Source organism: Parasteatoda tepidariorum, chromosome 2 (genome assembly GCF_982258835.1).
Source record: "Parasteatoda tepidariorum strain Cologne lab strain chromosome 2, Ptep-v5.0, whole genome shotgun sequence".
In the NCBI taxonomy this organism is placed as follows: domain Eukaryota; kingdom Metazoa; phylum Arthropoda; class Arachnida; order Araneae; family Theridiidae; genus Parasteatoda; species Parasteatoda tepidariorum.
The window spans coordinates 104,643,531-104,653,146 of NC_141756.1; positions in this window are offsets into that span (position 1 = coordinate 104,643,531).

The following is a 9,616-nucleotide window of genomic DNA, read 5'->3' on the forward strand; positions in this document are numbered from 1 at the left end:
GAAACCTACGAGGCCGGTTGAGTGGCCAGCAGGCAGCGAAGGTCAGGTTCTCGTAACTGGTTCCGGTATGCTTCAGGCTCTCCCACTCTCCTATCAAAAACTAATCGAAAGCGATGACCTCCCCATCAATTTTTTTTCTCTTCTTCAACTCTGCTAAAAACAATGTTTAATGCTATATTATAACAACAGACAAATTTATATTATTGAACTATCGCCTGTCATACGCTATTTTCTAGGAATGATCTCTGTAGGTATCATAATACAGTCGAATCTCTATTTAATGAAGTCGCTATATCCCGATAATAAGTTCGTTATATGGAAAAAATTCGTTATATAGAAAGTCAACTTGTGAAATACTTAAACAATACGAACCAGGTTTTAAGTTCATAAACCCTAGATATAATTAAAATAGCAATTGATACACCGTTATCTTGTAAACTAGTATCTACTATTTATTTTATAAATCTTAAGAAATCTGCATGAAAGCAAAAAGTTCATTATGCAAGAGTTTATTATGTAGAAAAACAAGACATGCTGTGAACACAGTGATACACAATAATTATTATTGATCATACCAGGTTTACCACTGAAAAAAAAATGAACAAAATAGTTGCTTAAGTAGCCTAAAGCATGAAAATAGTTGCCGAAAACTATGAAAATAGTTGCCTAAACAAAAAGTTTTGAATAATGTGACTCAAATTTTATTAAATGACTTATTCGTCATATACCATTATCCATTCAGTCAAATTGGTGGCAAATATGGTAATTTTTATAGATACGTTTGTGTTTTAGCTATAAATTATTATATCAAAAAAATTAGTACATTTGCAGAAAATTAAATACTTTTAATTGCTAGAATTCATTAAAAAAACTTTTTAAAAAAAAAAACACATTATATATATAAATATATATATATATATATATATATATATATATATATATATATATATATATATATACAGTCGGACCTCTATTTAACGAAGTCGCTATATCCCGATAATAAATTCGTTATGTGGAAAATTCGTTATATTGAAAGTCAACTTTTGAAGTACTTAAACAACACAAACTAAGTTTTAAATTCATAAACCCTAGATATAATTAAAATAGCAATTGATACACCGTTATCTTGTTAAACTAGTATCTACTACTTATTTTATAAATCTTAACCATAAAAGAAATCTACATAGAACGCAAGAATAGAACAAAACATTACCCAGTGTTACACTATCACGCTACATATATATTTTCAACTAAAAAAAAAAAAAAGCTAAATTGATGTATAAAATTATATCTGCATTTATTATAAAAGTAATTTTAAACATACATTACCATATGCGTTCTTAAATTTAATTGCTACTGATAAAATCCGCTAATTTTGACTGAGATTTTCGTTTGAAGTATAAATATAAAGGGAAAGGGGTTTTACTGCTTTCGCTAAATGTTAAGTGGTTTCGAAAATCAATATCCCCATAAAATGCGTTAACAAGTTTGAAATGTTCGGAAATATTTTGGGAAATAGGAAAAAGGGATCTCAAAGAAAAGCTCGTTAAATAGAAAATTCACTTCGCTAATTGGAAGTTATTTTTAAAAAAAAAATTCCAAAATTTTCTTAGTTCCTCGAAAAAAATCACAAAATAGAGAAATTCGCAAAATGGAAGTTCATTAAATGGAAGTCCAACTGTATATGGTAAAATATAAAGTGATAAAACATAAGTCTCGTTATGCCCCTATGTTAATATATAAATCGCATTATACCCCCATGATAAAATGTAAGTGGCATAGTACCCTATGGGGACAAAAATGAATCAAGTCAAATGATGCCTGTTATAAAAAATCTAAGTTATTTGATACAGCTAAGACAAATTGTAAATCATATGATACTTCTATAAAAATAGGAGTCAATTAATGCTTCTATATTAAAATATATAAGTTAATTGATACTTCTATGATCAGAGGCATATCTATATGGGAAGAAGCGCCTATGGCAAATCTTGTACTGGCGCCCTTCCTAAAATAATTATATTCTCTTTCTTTTTTTTATGCAATACGAAATAAAAGCATTGTTTCAACCATTTAACCCATTTTTGCAATATTGCAAAAAGATTACATTGTATTTGTTTTTAAGAAATAGATATATAGAAAAATAAATTAACTATAACAATAAAATGATCGCCTTTTAATTGTAATGCATTCACATGTATTCGAAATTAGCATTGGTTAGAAATAAAAAGGTCAGTTTTATCATATTTATGGAAGATTCTATTGCGTTTTTTCAATTGTCAATAAAAATTCTAACAGTTTGTTTAATTAAGCACAATTATACTTTAAAGTTTTACAAATAAAATTAGGTAACAAAAATACGCACACGCAACTAATGCCTCTGTGTTAAAAAAAAGAACTATAACATAACCGGATGATTACCCAATATTTTCTAAATTAAAACTGAAGGAAATTGATTTTTTTTTAAAATGATCATGCTTTGATAACAACAGAGCAATAAAATCAGCGCTATATAATAAACTGATTAAAGATTACAGTGTGAATAATTACGATTTGTTATGACGATTACAAATAAAATAGCTACAATCAAATTATATATTTTGGTTGGTTTCTTTATTGCTCAGTAAAAAAACCGATGCTCTTAATAAAATTAGGTTTTGCAAACATTATATAAGAACATATAATAAGAAAAAAGATACACATAATTAAATACAAAACTTTAGATTAAATAGCGACAATAATACATTCCTTAATTGGAAATAAATTAGAGGAAGTTGACTTTAAGTTTAATCTAGAAATAATTAATTTTTCGAACAGTGAAAAAAAAGGCAAAAACTTAAGAAATAGACCAGAATAGGTTCTGGTCTATTTAAAAAAAAGATTAAATTATGAAAAATTCTCTTCGTATCCCTGGTAGCGTAGAATAATTTAGAGATAAAGCAAAAAAATTAAACAGATTTGAATTATAAATTTTTAGACGTTCATGCTCAAAAAAAAATAAATAAACGGTTCACCCTGATAACTTGACGTTCTCATCTCAGTGGTTCAAGGGGGTGACTTACAAAATATGCTAATTAATAAGTGCGGATGATATTTTAAGTTATGAAATCAGCCACAATCTGAAAAGTAACTCGAAAGCTTTTCAAGCGAATTGAAAAAATTTTTCACACAATTATAAAGGTCGTTTATAATTGTGTAAATTGCTAAAAAATAACTTTTATTAAATATTTATTATTTTATTTAATAACAGTCGTAAAAAAATTTAATTGTAAGGTATACATTTTTTACATCGTTTTAAAAGAAGGTAACTAATTTAACAAGGAAAAATGCAATATTTTAGCGAAATTGATCGAATAGTTCCTGAGAAATCAAATTTTTAATATCCGACTTTTTTAAAATTCAATTTCTCAGGAATCCGAACTCCGTATTCGAATTATATGAATTTAGACCAATCTGCATAACTGTTTTTTTTTTTTGTTTTTTTTTAAAGTTTTTAAAACTAATCAAAATTAATTAGTTTTAAAAGTTGTTTTCAAGGAAGAAGAGAAATATAAATCATTGGAATATTTGAAAAGAGGGCTTTTTGTAACTTTATGAAAATACATTATAAAAATACATTATAAAAATTCGTATGCTTCATTATTAAACAAGGTCTAATTTTTCAATACATGAGAAGCTTATTATTTTTTTTATATATTCTTAAAATAAAGATAATTATTTATTTAAAAAAAATTTGTGATTGTTACTTTATTGATAATTTTTTTTCGAGTTACTAAACTATTGTAATGGTTTGTTTTAAACTACACTCATATATATAAGAAATATTATTTTATTTTGTTATTTGTTATTAATATTATTGGGAAAATAATAAAAACAAATTAATAGAAGAACGTAAAGGTTCTCATCAGGACGCATTCCCCTCTACAGTGAAAGAGACATTTTCAAAATAAAGAATAATGATCCTAAGATAAAAATCGCTATTTAATTTTAAATCAGTTTAAGATGAAAGATGAAAAGCAGAAAACAAACTTATCCATAAAAAGTAAAATAAAATAAACGTGTGCTTAAAATTAGATATTCTAATCAAGCAGTTAAAAAACGATCGTTAGGAAAAAAAATACAATAAATGTGCTTTTAGTTTATAACATATAAGATTATATATATATATATATATATATATATACCACACTATGAACTTAATTATTAATAAATTAAATTAATAAATACAGAAGCATGATGACGTCAGCGTACATTCGAAATAACTAATTTCAGTAAAATGTTCTAACCAATCAGGGATCTGTTGTACAATATTGAAAATTCAAAAATAAGCATGTATCATCAAGGCTATAATATATTTAATCCCTCAACACATTCATTATAGTGTTTCAGCTATTTTATTTACGCGTGAGAGTACATGACCATCTCATCCAAAAATAAAGAGAGAGAAAAACCACATTTAAAAGTTAAAAATTAGCTACAATAAGTTCCGCATCGATTCGAAATGATTCTTCTCTCTCCCAACATTCGGATTGAAGAGCATAGAAATCAGAAACGCTTGAAGATAACTCCACCCGCAATCATAAAGGCGTCCATGCGTGCATGACTGAAACTACTGCACACCACATTCAAAGAAGATTTTATTTTGAATGAAAATAACAATGTTAGGAAATGTAATAATGATTCTAATAAGTGAACAGAAATGAATAACTCTTGTTTACTGTGTTCAAATTCTGTCGAGGTTAGTTTGCCAAACCCGGAAGATAGCGGTACATACTAACAGATTTGTGTGAGCAGCTCTAACATTGAAAGAAACCTCTCAAATATTTGCTCAAGAATTATTTTAAACGAAGTACCTTTCTGCGTTTGAGCTTTATAGATGATTTTAAGATGATGATGATGAATGATGCAAAAATATTTAATTTATTGGGACTGATATTATGGGAAGGAGTTTGGTGAAAATGAATATTTTTAATTGTTTTTTTTTTCTCAGATGATTGAATTACAGATGATACAAAAATATTTAATCTTTTGGGATTAATATTGTGAAAAGGAGTTTGGTGAAAATAAGTATTTTTAATAGTTTTTTTCGCAGGTGATACACAAGCGATTGAATTACAGATGATGCAAAAATATTTAATCTTTTGGGATTAATATTGTGAAAAGGAGTTTGGTGAAAATAAGTATTTTTAATAGTTTTTTTCGCAGGTGATACACAAGTGATTGAATTACAGATGATGCAAAAATATTTAATCTTTTGGGATTAATATTGTGAAAAGGAGTTTGGTGAAAATAAGTATTTTTAATAGTTTTTTTCGCAGGTGATACACAAGCGATTGAATTACAGATGATGCAAAAATATTTAATCTTTTGGGATTAATATTGTGAAAAGGAGTTTGGTGAAAATAAGTATTTTTAATAGTTTTTTTCGCAGGTGATACACAAGCGATTGAATTACAGATGATGCAAAAATATTTAATCTTTTGGGATTAATATTGTGAAAAGGAGTTTGGTGAAAATAAGTATTTTTAATAGTTTTTTTCGCAGGTGATACACAAGCGATTGAATTACAGATGATGCAAAAATATTTAATCTTTTGGGATTAATATAATAGAAAGGAGTTTGGTGAAAATAAGTATTTTTAATAGTTTTTTTCACAGGTGATACACAGATGATTGAATAACAGATGATGCAAAAATATTTAATTTTTTGGGATTAATATTATGGATTAATTTTATTAATATTCGGAGTTTGGGGAAAATAAATACTTTTAATAGTTTTTTTTTTTTTTTTTTTTTTTTTTTTTTTTTTTTTTTTCGTGATACAGATTGGAGATTCAATTAGCGGTGTGATCGATAAATTAAGTGATAACTTTTGATTTTTTACTTGATTGGATTTCTGGATTGGAATTCAGGAGTTGGGATTTGAAAATAGGGATTTTAAAATTGGAATTTAAGAAAGTGCGATTTGAAAGCTGGGATTTGTGAAATTGAGATTCTGGAATTAGGATTTGAGACTTTATGTTTAAAAATCTCGCCAAGTCGGCTCTGGGAATTGGTGTTTGAGAATTGTAGATTTGGCGATTCTTTTTAAGAATTATTAAGTCCTGCAGGTTCTGAAGCATGCTTCGATGCAAAAATATAAATTCAGCCAAAAAAATTTACTTTTTCAAAGATAGAGGGTACAAGAAAAAGAGGCAGACCGGCTACGATGCTGGTGAACTGTGTAGAGACGGATTTGAAGTTGAACAGGGGGAAAACCCGCATAGGCTGTAGTGTCAATGAAAAAGCAGAAGATTTTGTAATTCAGTTGGATGTGAAGTCAGTGGAATTCAGTGGCAGGGAGAGAAGAGAGCAGCGACCTCAGGTATCCAACCAAATAAGGAATCCAATCAACCATTAAGAAAACCAAAACTTTCAATACTAACAATTCAATTTTAATTTTAACAAAATGGATAAATATGCATAGTTAAGAGTTGCTGGTGATATTAGCTCACCAACTTGAAGTATATATGCCATTGAAACAATAAAATAAGTTGATAAATGTTTAAAAAAAAGTTTGAAACTACTTTCCTAATTTGTATTTTTTTCAATAACTTTTGAAGTAAATTAATTTTTGACTATATAGTGAAAGAATTGAAATCTTTCAGAAAAAAATCTTTGTGAAAGAATTTAGAATGTGTCCCTTAAGAGAATTCATGCATGACGGGTTTGACTTACTTGAAATAGAATGGAAAGAACAGTTGCTAACGTTTAGAGATGCTACGTTTCAACAACCAATCAAGATCGAGATACCCACACTACGTCACTAGCAGGTATCCCATTGGGCGATTTTAAACATTAATAACAAGAAAACCCACTGAGCTGAACTTGGTGCCTATCGTTATAAATGGTATGGAGTTTCGTTTGAAAAATAAAATAAACTACATAGGTTCCTCATTGAATGAAACTAATTCCGAGACTATCAGACTAATAGTATAAAAGCATTTTGTACACAAAAAGTACAGTTTTGTATATGCACATATTGACACATCTTTCACTGCTACATAGACAAATGAAGTATTGTTTTCTATGTATTTTGTATAACTTTTGATCTAATGATTGGATCTTCATGTTCTTGGATTCAATCTTATTGGTTTGAGGTTTGCCTTCAAATATGCTAATTAATTAGAGTAAGCGACATTATAAGTTACGAAATCAGACACAAAATCGTACTTTCTCTGAATAAACATACCTTTTTTGGACGGATTCCGATTTCTGAACTTCAAAATATAGGGAGTACTTGGTAAATATAGTCCCAATAGTTAGGTCAGGAGAATGGTTCAAAGTTTGGACCCCTTAATGTTAATTTTACTTTTACATTTCTTGAGAACTTTTTAATTGAAGTGAAAAATTGTTGCACACAATTATAAAATTCGTTTATCCAAAGATAAGTCTACGCAAAATATAACTTTTAGTAAATATATTTATTATTTTTCATTATTTTATTTAAGTAGAAAAATTTCGGATCATAAGTCAACAATTTTTAAGTAATTTTAAAGAATTCAGTTTTAAATGGCAAAGTAGAAAATTTGAGCGAAATCGGTGGAAAAGTTTTTTAAAAATCAAAATTTAAATACACTACTTTTTTCAAAATTCTATTTCTCAGGAACTATTGACGATTTCGTTCAAATTTGTATTTTTTCATGTAAAAATGCGTGGCCCTGGTGTCTCAGGGATTAGTACGCTTGCCTACCAACCAAAGAGGTCACTAATCATACCTCTAAGTTTTCCATTACTAGCTTTGATATTTATTTTCCCTAGCTATATTTTGTTTTGAAAAAATGACTGTGTGGTGAACCACCTTCTCACCAGATGGCGATGAACTCTGCTCGCCAGGTGGCAGTGCAATACATTTCCCTCAACCTTTTTATGAGATGGCAACATCTCTTGTGTTCAAACTTTAGTTTCCAGAATCTGGCAGCAGCTCAATATAAATATTCATTCGGGTTTGCTGACCGGTGAACATTCACCTCTTTTAAAAATGCCGCTGTCGTTAATCATGTCTGTCTTTTACATTGTAACTTAATATGATTTCTTTTTTTTTTTAATTATTATTAAACTGTTGTGATTATTAATTTTATTGAATCAATTTATTTAATATTATTTAATCTAATCACCACAACTGCATACAAAACCAGCAGCAAAATCTGCACAAAGTTCAACTAACAGTATGTTTGCTTTTATAAGAAGAAAAAACAAATTTAATCTCGTGATATTTATCGTTATATTTACGAATATATAAATAAAAAAAATTCTTAGGCTTTTTCAGCAATTATAAATTATTTCGGTCTTTTAATGCATCAGTAATTCTTAAGAAGCTAAATCAGCTCTTTATTAAATCCCGTTATATATGGATTACTTGCAATAATGTCATAAATGCATTCGATATTCTTTTTCGCTCTAAATGTCCATCAAAATTTATCATGTAACTAAAAATATCCCATTTTGCTACTTGCGTATTAGTTTTATCTCGATAAACTTCACAAATGTGCTACAGTCAAACCCGCTATAGTGAACCTTCAAGGGACCGAAATTTCAGTTCACTATAACCGGGAGTGGACTATATTTGTTCCGCAAACAATTTTAATTAATGGTTCCGAACTCCTTCTTTTTATTATACATCTCTTTCAATAAAATGAAATACAAGAATGACTGATAAATAATACGTAGTAATAAAAAATGTGTTTAATTGTTTTTATTTTTTATTACTCTTCGTCTTGTGTACAAAAAAAAAAAAAAAAAAAGAAAAAATTAGTAATCTTTAGCTGATGCAGGGAAAAATTTGTCCATACATCTGCCTGCATAGGCCTTTGTTTGGGGATGGAAAAGTGCGATAAAAGAAGCAAACAAGAAAAAATGCTTATCGCTACATTCCACACTATAGATGGTTTTAAAAATTAGTACAAGTATTTATTTTGAAGTAGACATTTCAAAATTATTAAAAAAAATGAAGAAAAATCAGTCGAAGACAGAAAAAGTTCATAATATCCAATTTCCTCACTTTTTTAGTTCACTATATCCACAAAAAATAACATTATACGTGTATAGAAAGGCACGGGACCGAACATTACGTTCACTATATCCGGGAGTTCACTGTAAACCGTGTTCACTATAGCGGGTTTTGACTGTATGATGGTTTTTTCTGGCTATAATGGCGATTTTCGTGACTGAAAAAATTTGTAATCAAATTTTTCAAAGGAAAAACAACAAGGGAAGGGGAGACAAGAATCAAAATGGGAAGCCGAAGCTGATAAACATTTGCAAAAATTAAGAAAAACAAAATTTCGTTCAAATAAAAATAATAAAAACTGATTTATAAAAAGTTAAAATAATAATCTTCTGCCATTTTTTAGTTTTGCGCAAATTCATGTTCATAAAGTAAATACTATTGGCGGTTTTCACTAAATAAAAATGATAGCTAACAGTAATAATTAATTGTCTATAATTCCTTTTAATTTACATTTTTTTTACAAAAAGGAGAGCTCCTTTTTATGAGAGCGCTATTTTAAAACCATAATTGTATTATCAAAATTTAAATGGCTAGTTGACCAAATGCGTGCCAAGAAGCTTTAGTTGTA